Source organism: Triturus cristatus, chromosome 1_2 (assembly GCF_964204655.1).
Source record: "Triturus cristatus chromosome 1_2, aTriCri1.1, whole genome shotgun sequence".
Classification (NCBI taxonomy): domain Eukaryota; kingdom Metazoa; phylum Chordata; class Amphibia; order Caudata; family Salamandridae; genus Triturus; species Triturus cristatus.
The window spans coordinates 349,948,040-349,968,738 of record NC_140580.1 but is presented as its reverse complement, the minus strand read 5'-3'; positions in this window follow the sequence as shown (position 1 = coordinate 349,968,738).

Here is a 20,699-nt window from a genome sequence, read left to right as displayed (position 1 = left end):
TTGACTGCAATTGACTATTGCATGTGAATTAGAACTCTTAGAATTAAAATTAGTGTGTTTAGAGTCATTTTAATGCCTGAAATTGGTCGAAATAGAAGCTTCTGAAAAGGAGAAAAAGTTTGTAAAAATGGCAATTTTGGTCACATTGAGGCTTTAAAAAGTAGTTATTCAACATGAGGCACAATCCAAATGACATTTTGAATCAATTTTTCGACAGTCCAAAAAATCAATTTTCTGATGAAAAACGATGACCCGTGACCTGTCGAATTTTCTGCAGATGGTCAGAAATTATAATTTTTTAATGTTTAATTTATTGACTATAAATGACTATTGCATGTGAATTAGAACTCTTAGAACTAAAATTAGTGTGTTTAGAGTCATTTTAATGCCTGAAATTGGTCGAAATAGAAGCTTCTGAGTAGGAGAAAAAGTCTGCAAAAATGGCAATTTTGGTCACATTGAGGCTTTAAAATGTAGTTATTTAACATGAGGCACAATCCAAATGAAATTTTGAATCAATTTTTCGACAGTCCAAAAAATCAATTTTAGGATGAAAAACGATGACCCGTGACCTGTCGAATTTTCTCCAGATGATCAGAAATGGTAATTTTTTAATGTTTAACTTATTGACTGTAAATGAATATTGCATGTGAATTAGAACTCTTAGAACTAAAATTAGTGTGTTTAGAGTCATTTTAATGCCTGAAATTGGTCGAAATAGAAGCTTCTGAGTAGGAGAAAAAGTCTGTAAAAATGGCAATTTTGGTCACATTGAGGCTTTAAAAAGTAGTTATTCAACAGGAGGGACAATCCAAATGAAATTTTGAATCAATTTTTCGACAGTCCAAAAAATCAATTTTCTGATGAAAAACGATGACCCGTGACCTGTCGAATTTTCTCCAGATGGTCAGAAATGGTAATTTTTTAATGTTTAACTTATTGACTGTAAATGACTATCGCATGTGAATTAGAACTCTTAGAACTAAAATTAGTGTGTTTAGAGTCATTTTAATGCCTGAAATTGGTCGAAATAGAAGCTTCTGAGTAGGAGAAAAAGTCTGCAAAAATGGCAATTTTGGTCACATTGAGGCTTTAAAATGTAGTTATTTAACATGAGGCACAATCCAAATGAAATTTTGAATCAATTTTTCGACAGTCCAAAAAATCAATTTTCTGATGAAAAACGATGACCCGTGACCTGTCAAATTTTCTCCAGATGGTCAGAAATGGTAATTTTTTTATGTTAATTTTTTTGACTGCAAATGACTATTGCATGTGAATTAGAACTCTTAGAATTAAAATTAGTGTGTTTAGAGTCATTTTAATGCCTGAAATTGGTCGAAATAGAAGCTTCTGAGTAGGAGAAAAAGTCTGTAAAATTGCAATTTTGGTCACATTGAGGCTTTAAAAAGTAGTTATTCAACAGGAGGGACAATCCAAATGAAATTTTGAATCAATTTTTCGACAGTCCAAAAAATCAATTTTCTGATGAAAAACGATGACCCGTGACCTGTCGAATTTTCTCCAGATGGTCAGAAATGGTAATTTTTTAATGTTTAACTTATTGACTGTAAATGACTATCGCATGTGAATTAGAACTCTTAGAACTAAAATTAGTGTGTTTAGAGTCATTTTAATGCCTGAAATTGGTCGAAATAGAAGCTTCTGAGTAGGAGAAAAAGTCTGCAAAAATGGCAATTTTGGTCACATTGAGGCTTTAAAATGTAGTTATTTAACATGAGGCACAATCCAAATGAAATTTTGAATCAATTTTTCGACAGTCCAAAAAATCAATTTTCTGATGAAAAACGATGACCCGTGACCTGTCAAATTTTCTCCAGATGGTCAGAAATGGTAATTTTTTAATGTTTAATTTATTGACTGCAATTGACTATTGCATGTGAATTAGAACTCTTAGAATTAAAATTAGTGTGTTTAGAGTCATTTTAATGCCTGAAATTGGTCGAAATAGAAGCTTCTGAAAAGGAGAAAAAGTTTGTAAAAATGGCAATTTTGGTCACATTGAGGCTTTAAAAAGTAGTTATTCAACATGAGGCACAATCCAAATGACATTTTGAATCAATTTTTCGACAGTCCAAAAAATCAATTTTCTGATGAAAAACGATGACCCGTGACCTGTCGAATTTTCTGCAGATGGTCAGAAATTATAATTTTTTTATGTTAATTTTTTTGACTGCAAATGACTATTGCATGTGAATTAGAACTCTTAGAATTAAAATTAGTGTGTTTAGAGTCATTTTAATGCCTGAAATTGGTCGAAATAGAAGCTTCTGAGTAGGAGAAAAAGTCTGTAAAATTGCAATTTTGGTCACATTGAGGCTTTAAAAAGTAGTTATTCAACAGTAGGGGTGGGCGGAATTTGCGGAATTAACCTTCGCAAATTATCGCGAGAATGTTTAAAATTATCGCAAACAAGCAGAAATATCGCGAAGATGCGGAAGTTTTTTTCCGGCATGTTCGCGCGATTTTCTGCATGGTTGCGGGTCGCCAACTTACCCATGTGGCTGCTTGCGGGCGCGGCCATCTTGTTTTGAGTTGTTCTCGCGGTGCATGATCGCGAGAAGAAAGACGTGATCGCGCGACGCATGACGTCACTGCGGGCGCGAACTGTCGCGAGACAGCGCAAATGGCTAAAAACAATACAACATCTCATGGAGAACGCGACCGGATCAAGAAAACTTGTCGGCGAACGCAGGGATTCAGGTAAGGCGATCGCGCGCGCGCGAGAATGTATCATTTTACAGCGCGAGCAAGAAACAAATTATCGCCAAGCTGCGGAAACCGGAATTTTTGACATTTTCGCGCTCTCCGCGGAACGCAAAAATGTCAAATTATCGCAATTTCCGCGAACGGAACGAAATTTTTGCCCAGGCCTATTCAACAGGAGGGACAATCCAAATGAAATTTTGAATCAATTTTTCGACAGTCCAAAAAATCAATTTTCTGATGAAAAACGATGACCCGTGACCTGTCGAATTTTCTCCAGATGGTCAGAAATGGTAATTTTTTAATGTTTAACTTATTGACTGTAAATGACTATCGCATGTGAATTAGAACTCTTAGAACTAAAATTAGTGTGTTTAGAGTCATTTTAATGCCTGAAATTGGTCGAAATAGAAGCTTCTGAGTAGGAGAAAAAGTCTGCAAAAATGGCAATTTTGGTCACATTGAGGCTTTAAAATGTAGTTATTTAACATGAGGCACAATCCAAATGAAATTTTGAATCAATTTTTCGACAGTCCAAAAAATCAATTTTCTGATGAAAAACGATGACCCGTGACCTGTCAAATTTTCTCCAGATGGTCAGAAATGGTAATTTTTTAATGTTTAATTTATTGACTGCAATTGACTATTGCATGTGAATTAGAACTCTTAGAATTAAAATTAGTGTGTTTAGAGTCATTTTAATGCCTGAAATTGGTCGAAATAGAAGCTTCTGAAAAGGAGAAAAAGTTTGTAAAAATGGCAATTTTGGTCACATTGAGGCTTTAAAAAGTAGTTATTCAACATGAGGCACAATCCAAATGACATTTTGAATCAATTTTTCGACAGTCCAAAAAATCAATTTTCTGATGAAAAACGATGACCCGTGACCTGTCGAATTTTCTGCAGATGGTCAGAAATTATAATTTTTTAATGTTTAATTTATTGACTATAAATGACTATTGCATGTGAATTAGAACTCTTAGAACTAAAATTAGTGTGTTTAGAGTCATTTTAATGCCTGAAATTGGTCGAAATAGAAGCTTCTGAGTAGGAGAAAAAGTCTGCAAAAATGGCAATTTTGGTCACATTGAGGCTTTAAAATGTAGTTATTTAACATGAGGCACAATCCAAATGAAATTTTGAATCAATTTTTCGACAGTCCAAAAAATCAATTTTAGGATGAAAAACGATGACCCGTGACCTGTCGAATTTTCTCCAGATGATCAGAAATGGTAATTTTTTAATGTTTAACTTATTGACTGTAAATGAATATTGCATGTGAATTAGAACTCTTAGAACTAAAATTAGTGTGTTTAGAGTCATTTTAATGCCTGAAATTGGTCGAAATAGAAGCTTCTGAGTAGGAGAAAAAGTCTGTAAAAATGGCAATTTTGGTCACATTGAGGCTTTAAAAAGTAGTTATTCAACAGGAGGGACAATCCAAATGAAATTTTGAATCAATTTTTCGACAGTCCAAAAAATCAATTTTCTGATGAAAAACGATGACCCGTGACCTGTCGAATTTTCTCCAGATGGTCAGAAATGGTAATTTTTTAATGTTTAACTTATTGACTGTAAATGACTATCGCATGTGAATTAGAACTCTTAGAACTAAAATTAGTGTGTTTAGAGTCATTTTAATGCCTGAAATTGGTCGAAATAGAAGCTTCTGAGTAGGAGAAAAAGTCTGCAAAAATGGCAATTTTGGTCACATTGAGGCTTTAAAATGTAGTTATTTAACATGAGGCACAATCCAAATGAAATTTTGAATCAATTTTTCGACAGTCCAAAAAATCAATTTTCTGATGAAAAACGATGACCCATGACCTGTCAAATTTTCTCCAGATGGTCAGAAATGGTAATTTTTTTATGTTAATTTTTTTGACTGCAAATGACTATTGCATGTGAATTAGAACTCTTAGAATTAAAATTAGTGTGTTTAGAGTCATTTTAATGCCTGAAATTGGTCGAAATAGAAGCTTCTGAGTAGGAGAAAAAGTCTGTAAAATTGCAATTTTGGTCACATTGAGGCTTTAAAAAGTAGTTATTCAACAGGAGGGACAATCCAAATGAAATTTTGAATCAATTTTTCGACAGTCCAAAAAATCAATTTTCTGATGAAAAACGATGACCCGTGACCTGTCGAATTTTCTCCAGATGGTCAGAAATGGTAATTTTTTAATGTTTAACTTATTGACTGTAAATGACTATCGCATGTGAATTAGAACTCTTAGAACTAAAATTAGTGTGTTTAGAGTCATTTTAATGCCTGAAATTGGTCGAAATAGAAGCTTCTGAGTAGGAGAAAAAGTCTGCAAAAATGGCAATTTTGGTCACATTGAGGCTTTAAAATGTAGTTATTTAACATGAGGCACAATCCAAATGAAATTTTGAATCAATTTTTCGACAGTCCAAAAAATCAATTTTCTGATGAAAAACGATGACCCGTGACCTGTCAAATTTTCTCCAGATGGTCAGAAATGGTAATTTTTTAATGTTTAATTTATTGACTGCAATTGACTATTGCATGTGAATTAGAACTCTTAGAATTAAAATTAGTGTGTTTAGAGTCATTTTAATGCCTGAAATTGGTCGAAATAGAAGCTTCTGAAAAGGAGAAAAAGTTTGTAAAAATGGCAATTTTGGTCACATTGAGGCTTTAAAAAGTAGTTATTCAACATGAGGCACAATCCAAATGACATTTTGAATCAATTTTTCGACAGTCCAAAAAATCAATTTTCTGATGAAAAACGATGACCCGTGACCTGTCGAATTTTCTGCAGATGGTCAGAAATTATAATTTTTTTATGTTAATTTTTTTGACTGCAAATGACTATTGCATGTGAATTAGAACTCTTAGAATTAAAATTAGTGTGTTTAGAGTCATTTTAATGCCTGAAATTGGTCGAAATAGAAGCTTCTGAGTAGGAGAAAAAGTCTGTAAAATTGCAATTTTGGTCACATTGAGGCTTTAAAAAGTAGTTATTCAACAGTAGGGGTGGGCGGAATTTGCGGAATTAACCTTCGCAAATTATCGCGAGAATGTTTAAAATTATCGCAAACAAGCAGAAATATCGCGAAGATGCGGAAGTTTTTTTCCGGCATGTTCGCGCGATTTTCTGCATGGTTGCGGGTCGCCAACTTACCCATGTGGCTGCTTGCGGGCGCGGCCATCTTGTTTTGAGTTGTTCTCGCGGTGCATGATCGCGAGAAGAAAGACGTGATCGCGCGACGCATGACGTCACTGCGGGCGCGAACTGTCGCGAGACAGCGCAAATGGCTAAAAACAATACAACATCTCATGGAGAACGCGACCGGATCAAGAAAACTTGTCGGCGAACGCAGGGATTCAGGTAAGGCGATCGCGCGCGCGCGAGAATGTATCATTTTACAGCGCGAGCAAGAAACAAATTATCGCCAAGCTGCGGAAACCGGAATTTTTGACATTTTCGCGCTCTCCGCGGAACGCAAAAATGTCAAATTATCGCAATTTCCGCGAACGGAACGAAATTTTTGCCCAGGCCTATTCAACAGGAGGGACAATCCAAATGAAATTTTGAATCAATTTTTCGACAGTCCAAAAAATCAATTTTCTGATGAAAAACGATGACCCGTGACCTGTCGAATTTTCTCCAGATGGTCAGAAATGGTAATTTTTTAATGTTTAACTTATTGACTGTAAATGACTATCGCATGTGAATTAGAACTCTTAGAACTAAAATTAGTGTGTTTAGAGTCATTTTAATGCCTGAAATTGGTCGAAATAGAAGCTTCTGAGTAGGAGAAAAAGTCTGCAAAAATGGCAATTTTGGTCACATTGAGGCTTTAAAATGTAGTTATTTAACATGAGGCACAATCCAAATGAAATTTTGAATCAATTTTTCGACAGTCCAAAAAATCAATTTTCTGATGAAAAACGATGACCCGTGACCTGTCAAATTTTCTCCAGATGGTCAGAAATGGTAATTTTTTAATGTTTAATTTATTGACTGCAATTGACTATTGCATGTGAATTAGAACTCTTAGAATTAAAATTAGTGTGTTTAGAGTCATTTTAATGCCTGAAATTGGTCGAAATAGAAGCTTCTGAAAAGGAGAAAAAGTTTGTAAAAATGGCAATTTTGGTCACATTGAGGCTTTAAAATGTAGTTATTTAACATGAGGCACAATCCAAATGAAATTTTGAATCAATTTTTCGACAGTCCAAAAAATCAATTTTAGGATGAAAAACGATGACCCGTGACCTGTCGAATTTTCTCCAGATGATCAGAAATGGTAATTTTTTAATGTTTAACTTATTGACTGTAAATGAATATTGCATGTGAATTAGAACTCTTAGAACTAAAATTAGTGTGTTTAGAGTCATTTTAATGCCTGAAATTGGTCGAAATAGAAGCTTCTGAGTAGGAGAAAAAGTCTGTAAAAATGGCAATTTTGGTCACATTGAGGCTTTAAAAAGTAGTTATTCAACAGGAGGGACAATCCAAATGAAATTTTGAATCAATTTTTCGACAGTCCAAAAAATCAATTTTCTGATGAAAAACGATGACCCGTGACCTGTCGAATTTTCTCCAGATGGTCAGAAATGGTAATTTTTTAATGTTTAACTTATTGACTGTAAATGACTATCGCATGTGAATTAGAACTCTTAGAACTAAAATTAGTGTGTTTAGAGTCATTTTAATGCCTGAAATTGGTCGAAATAGAAGCTTCTGAGTAGGAGAAAAAGTCTGCAAAAATGGCAATTTTGGTCACATTGAGGCTTTAAAATGTAGTTATTTAACATGAGGCACAATCCAAATGAAATTTTGAATCAATTTTTCGACAGTCCAAAAAATCAATTTTCTGATGAAAAACGATGACCCGTGACCTGTCAAATTTTCTCCAGATGGTCAGAAATGGTAATTTTTTTATGTTAATTTTTTTGACTGCAAATGACTATTGCATGTGAATTAGAACTCTTAGAATTAAAATTAGTGTGTTTAGAGTCATTTTAATGCCTGAAATTGGTCGAAATAGAAGCTTCTGAGTAGGAGAAAAAGTCTGTAAAATTGCAATTTTGGTCACATTGAGGCTTTAAAAAGTAGTTATTCAACAGGAGGGACAATCCAAATGAAATTTTGAATCAATTTTTCGACAGTCCAAAAAATCAATTTTCTGATGAAAAACGATGACCCGTGACCTGTCGAATTTTCTCCAGATGGTCAGAAATGGTAATTTTTTAATGTTTAACTTATTGATTGTAAATGACTATCGCATGTGAATTAGAACTCTTAGAACTAAAATTAGTGTGTTTAGAGTCATTTTAATGCCTGAAATTGGTCGAAATAGAAGCTTCTGAGTAGGAGAAAAAGTCTGCAAAAATGGCAATTTTGGTCACATTGAGGCTTTAAAATGTAGTTATTTAACATGAGGCACAATCCAAATGAAATTTTGAATCAATTTTTCGACAGTCCAAAAAATCAATTTTCTGATGAAAAACGATGACCCGTGACCTGTCAAATTTTCTCCAGATGGTCAGAAATGGTAATTTTTTAATGTTTAATTTATTGACTGCAATTGACTATTGCATGTGAATTAGAACTCTTAGAATTAAAATTAGTGTGTTTAGAGTCATTTTAATGCCTGAAATTGGTCGAAATAGAAGCTTCTGAAAAGGAGAAAAAGTTTGTAAAAATGGCAATTTTGGTCACATTGAGGCTTTAAAAAGTAGTTATTCAACATGAGGCACAATCCAAATGACATTTTGAATCAATTTTTCGACAGTCCAAAAAATCAATTTTCTGATGAAAAACGATGACCCGTGACCTGTCGAATTTTCTGCAGATGGTCAGAAATTATAATTTTTTAATGTTTAATTTATTGACTATAAATGACTATTGCATGTGAATTAGAACTCTTAGAACTAAAATTAGTGTGTTTAGAGTCATTTTAATGCCTGAAATTGGTCGAAATAGAAGCTTCTGAGTAGGAGAAAAAGTCTGCAAAAATGGCAATTTTGGTCACATTGAGGCTTTAAAATGTAGTTATTTAACATGAGGCACAATCCAAATGAAATTTTGAATCAATTTTTCGACAGTCCAAAAAATCAATTTTAGGATGAAAAACGATGACCCGTGACCTGTCGAATTTTCTCCAGATGATCAGAAATGGTAATTTTTTAATGTTTAACTTATTGACTGTAAATGAATATTGCATGTGAATTAGAACTCTTAGAACTAAAATTAGTGTGTTTAGAGTCATTTTAATGCCTGAAATTGGTCGAAATAGAAGCTTCTGAGTAGGAGAAAAAGTCTGTAAAAATGGCAATTTTGGTCACATTGAGGCTTTAAAAAGTAGTTATTCAACAGGAGGGACAATCCAAATGACATTTTGGATCAAATTTTCGACAGTCCAAAAAAATCAATTTTCTGATGAAAAACGATGACCCGTGACCTGTCGAATTTTCTCCAGATGGTCAGAAATGGTAATTTTTTTATGTTTAATTTATTGACTGCAAATGACTATTGCATGTGAATTAGAACTCTTAGAATTAAAATTAGTGTGTTTAGAGTCATTTTAATGCCTGAAATTGGTTGAAATAGAAGCTTCTGAGTAGGAGAAAAAGTCTGTAAAAATGGCAATTTTGGTCACATTGAGGCTTTAAAATGTATTTATTCAACATGAGGCACAATCCACATGAAATTTCGAATCAATTTTTCGACAGTCCAAAAAATCAATTTTCTGATGAAAAACGATGACCCGTGACCTGTCGAATTTTCTCCAGATGGTCAGAAATGGTAATTTTTTAATGTTAATTTTTTTGACTGCAAATGACTATTGCATGTGAATTAGAACTCTTAGAATTAAAATTAGTGTGTTTAGAGTCATTTTAATGCCTGAAATTGGTCGAAATAGAAGCTTCTGAGTAGGAGAAAAAGTCTGTAAAATTGCAATTTTGGTCACATTGAGGCTTTAAAAAGTAGTTATTCAACAGGAGGGACAATCCAAATGAAATTTTGAATCAATTTTTCGACAGTCCAAAAAATCAATTTTCTGATGAAAAACGATGACCCGTGACCTGTCGAATTTTCTCCAGATGGTCAGAAATGGTAATTTTTTAATGTTTAACTTATTGACTGTAAATGACTATCGCATGTGAATTAGAACTCTTAGAACTAAAATTATTGTGTTTAGAGTCATTTTAATGCCTGAAATTGGTCGAAATAGAAGCTTCTGAGTAGGAGAAAAAGTCTGTAAAAATGGCAATTTTGGTCACATTGAGGTTTTAAAATGTATTTATTCAACATGAGGCACAATCCAAATGAAATTTTGAATCAATTTTTCGACAGTCCAAAAAATCAATTTTCTGATGAAAAACGATGACCCATGACCTGTCGAATTTTCTCCAGATGGTCAGAAATGGTAATTTTTTAATAGTGAATTTTTTGACTGCAAATGACTATTGCATGTGAATTAGAACTCTTAGAATTAAAATTAGTGTGTTTAGAGTCATTTCAATGCCTGAAATTGGTCGAAATAGAAGCTTCTGAAAAGGAGAAAAAGTTTGTAAAAATGGCAACTTTGGTCACATTGAGGCTTTAAAAAGTAGTTATTCAACATGAGGCACAATCCAAATGACATTTTGTATCAATTTTTCGACAGGCCAAAAAATCAATTTTCTGATGAAAAACGATGACCCGTGACCTGTCGAATTTTCTTCAGATGGTCAGAAATTATAATTTTTTAATGTTTAACTTATTGACTGTAAATGACTATTGCATGTGAATTAGAACTCTTAGAACTAAAATTAGTGTGTTTAGAGTCATTTTATTGCCTGAAATCGGTCGAAATAGAAGCTTCTGGATAGGAGAAAAAGTCTGCAAAAATGGCAATTTTGGTCACATTGAGGCTTTAAAATGTAGTTATTTAACATGAGGCACAATCCAAATGAAATTTTGAATCAATTTTTCGACAGTCCAAAAAATCAATTTTCTGATGAAAAACGATGACCCGTGACCTGTCGAATTTTCTCCAGATGGTCAGAAATGGTAATTTTTTAATGTTTAATTTTTTTACTGCAAATGACTATTGCATGTGAATTAGAACTCTTAGAATTAAAATTAGTGTGTTTAGAGTCATTTTAATGCCTGAAATTGGTCGAAATAGAAGCTTCTGAAAAGGAGAAAAAGTTTGTAAAAATGGCAATTTTGGTCACATTGAGGCTTTAAAAAGTAGTTATTCAACATGAGGCACAATCCAAATGACATTTTGAATCAATTTTTCGACAGTCCAAAAAATTCAATTTTCTGATGAAAAACGATGACCCGTGACCTGTCGAATTTTCTCCAGATGGTCAGAAATTATAATTTTTTAATGTTTAACTTATTGACTGTAAATGACTATCGCATGTGAATTAGAACTCTTAGAACTAAAATTAGTGTGTTTAGAGTCATTTTAATGCCTGAAATTGGTCGAAATAGAAGCTTCTGAGTAGGAGAAAAAGTCTGCAAAAATGGCAATTTTGGTCACATTGAGGCTTTAAAAAGTAGTTATTCAACAGGAGGGACAATCCAAATGACATTTTGGATCAATTTTTCGACAGTCCAAAAAAATCAATTTTCTGATGAAAAACGATGACCCGTGACCTGTCGAATTTTCTCCAGATGGTCAGAAATGGTAATTTTTTAATGTTTAACTTATTGACTGTAAATGACTATCGCATGTGAATTAGAACTCTTAGAACTAAAATTATTGTGTTTAGAGTCATTTTAATGCCTGAAATTGGTCGAAATAGAAGCTTCTGAGTAGGAGAAAAAGTCTGTAAAAATGGCAATTTTGGTCACATTGAGGTTTTAAAATGTATTTATTCAACATGAGGCACAATCCAAATGAAATTTTGAATCAATTTTTCGACAGTCCAAAAAATCAATTTTCTGATGAAAAACGATGACCCGTGACCTGTCGAATTTTCTCCAGATGGTCAGAAATGGTAATTTTTTAATAGTTAATTTTTTGACTGCAAATGACTATTGCATGCGAATTAGAACTCTTAGAATTAAAATTAGTGTGTTTAGAGTCATTTTAATGCCTGAAATTGGTCGAAATAGAAGCTTCTGAAAAGGAGAAAAAGTTTGTAAAAATGGTAATTTTGGTCACATTGAGGCTTTAAAAAGTAGTTATTTAACATGAGGCACATTCCAAATGACATTTTGAATCAATTTTTCGACAGTCCAAAAAATCAATTTTATGATGAAAAACGATGACCCGTGACCTGTCGAATTTTCTCCAGATGGTCAGAAATGGTAATTTTTTAATGTTTAACTTATTGACTGTAAATGACTATCGCATGTGAATTAGAACTCTTAGAACTAAAATTAGTGTGTTTAGAGTCATTTTAATGCCTGAAATTGGTCGAAATAGAAGCTTCTGAGTAGGAGAAAAAGTCTGTAAAAATGGCAATTTTGGTCACATTGAGGCTTTAAAAAGTATTTATTCAACATGAGGCACAATCCAAATGAAATTTCGAATCAATTTTTCGACAGTCCAAAAAGTCAATTTTCTGATGAAAAACGATGACCCGTGACCTGTCGAATTTTCTCCAGATGGTCAGAAATGGTAATTTTTTAATGTTTAATTTTTTGACTGCAAATGACTATTGCATGTGAATTAGAACTCTTAGAACTAAAATTAGTGTGTTTAGAGTCATTTTAATGCCTGAAATTGGTCGAAATAGAAGCTTCTGAAAAGGAGAAAAAGTTTGTAAAAATGGCAATTTTGGTCACATTGAGGCTTTAAAAAGTAGTTATTCAACATGAGGGACAATCCAAATGAAATTTTGAATCAATTTTTCGACAGTCCAAAAAATCAATTTTCTGATGAAAAACGATGACCCGTGACCTGTCGAATTTTCTCCAGATGGTCAAAAATGGTAATTTTTTAATGTTTAACTTATTGACTGTAAATGACTATCGCATGTGAATTAGAACTCTTAGAACTAAAATTAGTGTGTTTAGAGTCATTTTAATGCCTGAAATTGGTCGAAATAGAAGCTTCTGAGTAGGAGAAAAAGTCTGTAAAAATGGCAATTTTGGTCACATTGAGGCTTTAAAATATATTTATTCAACATGAGGCACAATCCAAATGACATTTTGAATCAATTTTTCGACAGTCCAAAAAATCAATTTTCTGATGAAAAACGATGACCCATGACCTGTCGAATTTTCTCCAGATGGTCAGAAATGGTAATTTTTTAATAGTGAATTTTTTGACTGCAAATGACTATTGCATGTGAATTAGAACTCTTAGAATTAAAATTAGTGTGTTTAGAGTCATTTTAATGCCTGAAATTGGTCGAAATAGAAGCTTCTGAAAAGGAGAAAAAGTTTGTAAAAATGGCAACTTTGGTCACATTGAGGCTTTAAAAAGTAGTTATTCAACATGAGGCACAATCCAAATGACATTTTGAATCAATTTTTCGACAGGCCAAAAAATCAATTTTCTGATGAAAAACGATGACCCGTGACCTGTCGAATTTTCTTCAGATGGTCAGAAATTATAATTTTTTAATGTTTAACTTATTGACTGTAAATGACTATTGCATGTGAATTAGAACTCTTAGAGCTAAAATTAGTGTGTTTAGAGTCATTTTATTGCCTGAAATTGGTCGAAATAGAAGCTTCTGGATAGGAGAAAAAGTCTGCAAAAATGGCAATTTTGGTCACATTGAGGCTTTAAAATGTAGTTATTTAACATGAGGCACAATCCAAATGAAATTTTGAATCAATTTTTCGACAGTCCAAAAAATCAATTTTCTGATGAAAAACGATGACCCGTGACCTGTCGGATTTTCTCCAGATGGTCAGAAATGGTAATTTTTTAATGTTTAATTTTTTTACTGCAAATGACTATTGCATGTGAATTAGAACTCTTAGAATTAAAATTAGTGTGTTTAGAGTCATTTTAATGCCTGAAATTGGTCGAAATAGAAGCTTCTGAAAAGGAGAAAAAGTTTGTAAAAATGGCAATTTTGGTCACATTGAGGCTTTAAAAAGTAGTTATTCAACATGAGGCACAATCCAAATGACATTTTGAATCAATTTTTCGACAGTCCAAAAAGTCAATTTTCTGATGAAAAACGATGACCCGTGACCTGTCGAATTTTCTCCAGATGGTCAGAAATTAAAATTTTTTATTGTTTAACTTATTGACTGTAAATGACTATTGCATGTGAATTAGAACTCTTAGAACTAAAATTAGTGTGTTTAGAGTCATTTTAATGCCTGAAATTGGTCGAAATAGAAGCTTCTGAGTAGGAGAAAAAGTCTGCAAAAATGGCAATTTTGGTCACATTGAGGCTTTAAAAAGTAGTTATTCAACAGGAGGGACAATCCAAATGACATTTTGGATCAATTTTTCGACAGTCCAAAAAAATCAATTTTCTGATGAAAAACGATGACCCGTGACCTGTCGAATTTTCTCCAGATGGTCAGAAATGGTAATTTTTTAATGTTTAACTTATTGACTGTAAATGACTATCGCATGTGAATTAGAACTCTTAGAACTAAAATTATTGTGTTTAGAGTCATTTTAATGCCTGAAATTGGTCGAAATAGAAGCTTCTGAGTAGGAGAAAAAGTCTGTAAAAATGGCAATTTTGGTCACATTGAGGTTTTAAAATGTATTTATTCAACATGAGGCACAATCCAAATGAAATTTTGAATCAATTTTTTGACAGTCCAAAAAATCAATTTTCTGATGAAAAACGATGACCCGTGACCTGTCGAATTTTCTCCAGATGGTCAGAAATGGTAATTTTTTAATAGTTAATTTTTTGACTGCAAATGACTATTGCATGTGAATTAGAACTCTTAGAATTAAAATTAGTGTGTTTAGAGTCATTTTAATGCCTGAAATTGGTCGAAATAGAAGCTTCTGAAAAGGAGAAAAAGTTTGTAAAAATGGTAATTTTGTTCACATTGAGGCTTTAAAAAGTAGTTATTCAACATGAGGCACAATCCAAATGAAATTTTGAATCAATTTTTCGACAGTCCAAAAAATCAATTTTCTGATGAAAAACGATGACCCGTGACCTGTCGAATTTTCTCCAGATGGTCAGAAATGGTAATTTTTTAATGTTTAATTTTTTTACTGCAAATGACTATTGCATGTGAATTAGAACTCTTAGAATTAAAATTAGTGTGTTTAGAGTCATTTTAATGCCTGAAATTGGTCGAAATAGAAGCTTCTGAAAAGGAGAAAAAGTTTGTAAAAATGGCAATTTTGGTCACATTGAGGCTTTAAAAAGTAGTTATTCAACATGAGGCACAATCCAAATGACATTTTGAATCAATTTTTCGACAGTCCAAAAAATTCAATTTTCTGATGAAAAACGATGACCCGTGACCTGTCGAATTTTCTCCAGATGGTCAGAAATTATAATTTTTTAATGTTTAACTTATTGACTGTAAATGACTATCGCATGTGAATTAGAACTCTTAGAACTAAAATTAGTGTGTTTAGAGTCATTTTAATGCCTGAAATTGGTCGAAATAGAAGCTTCTGAGTAGGAGAAAAAGTCTGCAAAAATGGCAATTTTGGTCACATTGAGGCTTTAAAAAGTAGTTATTCAACAGGAGGGACAATCCAAATGACATTTTGGATCAATTTTTCGACAGTCCAAAAAAATCAATTTTCTGATGAAAAACGATGACCCGTGACCTGTCGAATTTTCTCCAGATGGTCAGAAATGGTAATTTTTTAATGTTTAACTTATTGACTGTAAATGACTATCGCATGTGAATTAGAACTCTTAGAACTAAAATTATTGTGTTTAGAGTCATTTTAATGCCTGAAATTGGTCGAAATAGAAGCTTCTGAGTAGGAGAAAAAGTCTGTAAAAATGGCAATTTTGGTCACATTGAGGTTTTAAAATGTATTTATTCAACATGAGGCACAATCCAAATGAAATTTTGAATCAATTTTTCGACAGTCCAAAAAATCAATTTTCTGATGAAAAACGATGACCCGTGACCTGTCGAATTTTCTCCAGATGGTCAGAAATGGTAATTTTTTAATAGTTAATTTTTTGACTGCAAATGACTATTGCATGCGAATTAGAACTCTTAGAATTAAAATTAGTGTGTTTAGAGTCATTTTAATGCCTGAAATTGGTCGAAATAGAAGCTTCTGAAAAGGAGAAAAAGTTTGTAAAAATGGTAATTTTGGTCACATTGAGGCTTTAAAAAGTAGTTATTTAACATGAGGCACATTCCAAATGACATTTTGAATCAATTTTTCGACAGTCCAAAAAATCAATTTTATGATGAAAAACGATGACCCGTGACCTGTCGAATTTTCTCCAGATGGTCAGAAATGGTAATTTTTTAATGTTTAACTTATTGACTGTAAATGACTATCGCATGTGAATTAGAACTCTTAGAACTAAAATTAGTGTGTTTAGAGTCATTTTAATGCCTGAAATTGGTCGAAATAGAAGCTTCTGAGTAGGAGAAAAAGTCTGTAAAAATGGCAATTTTGGTCACATTGAGGCTTTAAAAAGTATTTATTCAACATGAGGCACAATCCAAATGAAATTTCGAATCAATTTTTCGACAGTCCAAAAAGTCAATTTTCTGATGAAAAACGATGACCCGTGACCTGTCGAATTTTCTCCAGATGGTCAGAAATGGTAATTTTTTAATGTTTAATTTTTTGACTGCAAATGACTATTGCATGTGAATTAGAACTCTTAGAACTAAAATTAGTGTGTTTAGAGTCATTTTAATGCCTGAAATTGGTCGAAATAGAAGCTTCTGAAAAGGAGAAAAAGTTTGTAAAAATGGCAATTTTGGTCACATTGAGGCTTTAAAAAGTAGTTATTCAACATGAGGGACAATCCAAATGAAATTTTGAATCAATTTTTCGACAGTCCAAAAAATCAATTTTCTGATGAAAAACGATGACCCGTGACCTGTCGAATTTTCTCCAGATGGTCAAAAATGGTAATTTTTTAATGTTTAACTTATTGACTGTAAATGACTATCGCATGTGAATTAGAACTCTTAGAACTAAAATTAGTGTGTTTAGAGTCATTTTAATGCCTGAAATTGGTCGAAATAGAAGCTTCTGAGTAGGAGAAAAAGTCTGTAAAAATGGCAATTTTGGTCACATTGAGGCTTTAAAATATATTTATTCAACATGAGGCACAATCCAAATGACATTTTGAATCAATTTTTCGACAGTCCAAAAAATCAATTTTCTGATGAAAAACGATGACCCATGACCTGTCGAATTTTCTCCAGATGGTCAGAAATGGTAATTTTTTAATAGTGAATTTTTTGACTGCAAATGACTATTGCATGTGAATTAGAACTCTTAGAATTAAAATTAGTGTGTTTAGAGTCATTTTAATGCCTGAAATTGGTCGAAATAGAAGCTTCTGAAAAGGAGAAAAAGTTTGTAAAAATGGCAACTTTGGTCACATTGAGGCTTTAAAAAGTAGTTATTCAACATGAGGCACAATCCAAATGACATTTTGAATCAATTTTTCGACAGGCCAAAAAATCAATTTTCTGATGAAAAACGATGACCCGTGACCTGTCGAATTTTCTTCAGATGGTCAGAAATTATAATTTTTTAATGTTTAACTTATTGACTGTAAATGACTATTGCATGTGAATTAGAACTCTTAGAGCTAAAATTAGTGTGTTTAGAGTCATTTTATTGCCTGAAATTGGTCGAAATAGAAGCTTCTGGATAGGAGAAAAAGTCTGCAAAAATGGCAATTTTGGTCACATTGAGGCTTTAAAATGTAGTTATTTAACATGAGGCACAATCCAAATGAAATTTTGAATCAATTTTTCGACAGTCCAAAAAATCAATTTTCTGATGAAAAACGATGACCCGTGACCTGTCGGATTTTCTCCAGATGGTCAGAAATGGTAATTTTTTAATGTTTAATTTTTTTACTGCAAATGACTATTGCATGTGAATTAGAACTCTTAGAATTAAAATTAGTGTGTTTAGAGTCATTTTAATGCCTGAAATTGGTCGAAATAGAAGCTTCTGAAAAGGAGAAAAAGTTTGTAAAAATGGCAATTTTGGTCACATTGAGGCTTTAAAAAGTAGTTATTCAACATGAGGCACAATCCAAATGACATTTTGAATCAATTTTTCGACAGTCCAAAAAGTCAATTTTCTGATGAAAAACGATGACCCGTGACCTGTCGAATTTTCTCCAGATGGTCAGAAATTAAAATTTTTTATTGTTTAACTTATTGACTGTAAATGACTATTGCATGTGAATTAGAACTCTTAGAACTAAAATTAGTGTGTTTAGAGTCATTTTAATGCCTGAAATTGGTCGAAATAGAAGCTTCTGAGTAGGAGAAAAAGTCTGCAAAAATGGCAATTTTGGTCACATTGAGGCTTTAAAAAGTAGTTATTCAACAGGAGGGACAATCCAAATGACATTTTGGATCAATTTTTCGACAGTCCAAAAAAATCAATTTTCTGATGAAAAACGATGACCCGTGACCTGTCGAATTTTCTCCAGATGGTCAGAAATGGTAATTTTTTAATGTTTAACTTATTGACTGTAAATGACTATCGCATGTGAATTAGAACTCTTAGAACTAAAATTATTGTGTTTAGAGTCATTTTAATGCCTGAAATTGGTCGAAATAGAAGCTTCTGAGTAGGAGAAAAAGTCTGTAAAAATGGCAATTTTGGTCACATTGAGGTTTTAAAATGTATTTATTCAACATGAGGCACAATCCAAATGAAATTTTGAATCAATTTTTTGACAGTCCAAAAAATCAATTTTCTGATGAAAAACGATGACCCGTGACCTGTCGAATTTTCTCCAGATGGTCAGAAATGGTAATTTTTTAATAGTTAATTTTTTGACTGCAAATGACTATTGCATGTGAATTAGAACTCTTAGAATTAAAATTAGTGTGTTTAGAGTCATTTTAATGCCTGAAATTGGTCGAAATAGAAGCTTCTGAAAAGGAGAAAAAGTTTGTAAAAATGGTAATTTTGTTCACATTGAGGCTTTAAAAAGTAGTTATTCAACATGAGGCACATTCCAAATGACATTTTGAATCAATTTTTCGACAGTCCAAAAAAATCAATTTTCTGATGAAAAACGATGACCCGTGACCTGTCGAATTTTCTCCAGATGGTCAGAAATGGTAATTTTTTTATGTTTAATTTATTGACTGCAAATGACTATTGCATGTGAATTAGAACTCTTAGAATTAAAATTAGTGTGTTTAGAGTCATTTTAATGCCTGAAATTGGTTGAAATAGAAGCTTCTGAGTAGGAGAAAAAGTCTGTAAAAATGGCAATTTTGGTCACATTGAGGCTTTAAAATGTATTTATTCAACATGAGGCACAATCCACATGAAATTTCGAATCAATTTTTCGACAGTCCAAAAAATCAATTTTCTGATGAAAAACGATGACCCGTGACCTGTCGAATTTTCTCCAGATGGTCAGAAATGGTAATTTTTTTATGTTTAATTTATTGACTGCAAATGACTATTGCATGTGAATTAGAACTCTTAGAATTAAAATTAGTGTGTTTAGAGTCATTTTAATGCCTGAAATTGGTTGAAATAGAAGCTTCTGAGTAGGAGAAAAAGTCTGTAAAAATGGCAATTTTGGTCACATTGAGGCTTTAAAATGTATTTATTCAACATGAGGCACAATCCACATGAAATTTCGAATCAATTTTTCGACAGTCCAAAAAATCAATTTTCTGATGAAAAACGATGACCCGTGACCTGTCGAATTTTCTCCAGATGGTCAGAAATGGTAATTTTTTAATGTTAATTTTTTTGACTGCAAATGACTATTGCATGTGAATTAGAACTCTTAGAATTAAAATTAGTGTGTTTAGAGTCATTTTAATGCCTGAAATTGGTCGAAATAGAAGCTTCTGAGTAGGAGAAAAAGTCTGTAAAATTGCAATTTTGGTCACATTGAGGCTTTAAAAAGTAGTTATTCAACAGGAGGGACAATCCAAATGAAATTTTGAATCAATTTTTCGACAGTCCAAAAAATCAATTTTCTGATGAAAAACGATGACCCGTGACCTGTCGAATTTTCTCCAGATGGTCAGAAATGGTAATTTTTTAATGTTTAACTTATTGACTGTAAATGACTATCGCATGTGAATTAGAACTCTTAGAACTAAAATTATTGTGTTTAGAGTCATTTTAATGCCTGAAATTGGTCGAAATAGAAGCTTCTGAGTAGGAGAAAAAGTCTGTAAAAATGGCAATTTTGGTCACATTGAGGTTTTAAAATGTATTTATTCAACATGAGGCACAATCCAAATGAAATTTTGAATCAATTTTTCGACAGTCCAAAAAATCAATTTTCTGATGAAAAACGATGACCCATGACCTGTCGAATTTTCTCCAGATGGTCAGAAATGGTAATTTTTTAATAGTGAATTTTTTGACTGCAAATGACTATTGCATGTGAATTAGAACTCTTAGAATTAAAATTAGTGTGTTTAGAGTCATTTCAATGCCTGAAATTGGTCGAAATAGAAGCTTCTGAAAAGGAGAAAAAGTTTGTAAAAATGGCAACTTTGGTCACATTGAGGCTTTAAAAAGTAGTTATTCAACATGAGGCACAATCCAAATGACATTTTGAATCAATTTTTCGACAGGCCAAAAAATCAATTTTCTGATGAAAAACGATGACCCGTGACCTGTCGAATTTTCTTCAGATGGTCAGAAATTATAATTTTTTAATGTTTAACTTATTGACTGTAAATGACTATTGCATGTGAATTAGAACTCTTAGAACTAAAATTAGTGTGTTTAGAGTCATTTTATTGCCTGAAATCGGTCGAAATCGAAGCTTCTGGATAGGAGAAAAAGTCTGCAAAAATGGCAATTTTGGTCACATTGAGGCTTTAAAATGTAGTTATTTAACATGAGGCACAATCCAAATGAAATTTTGAATCAATTTT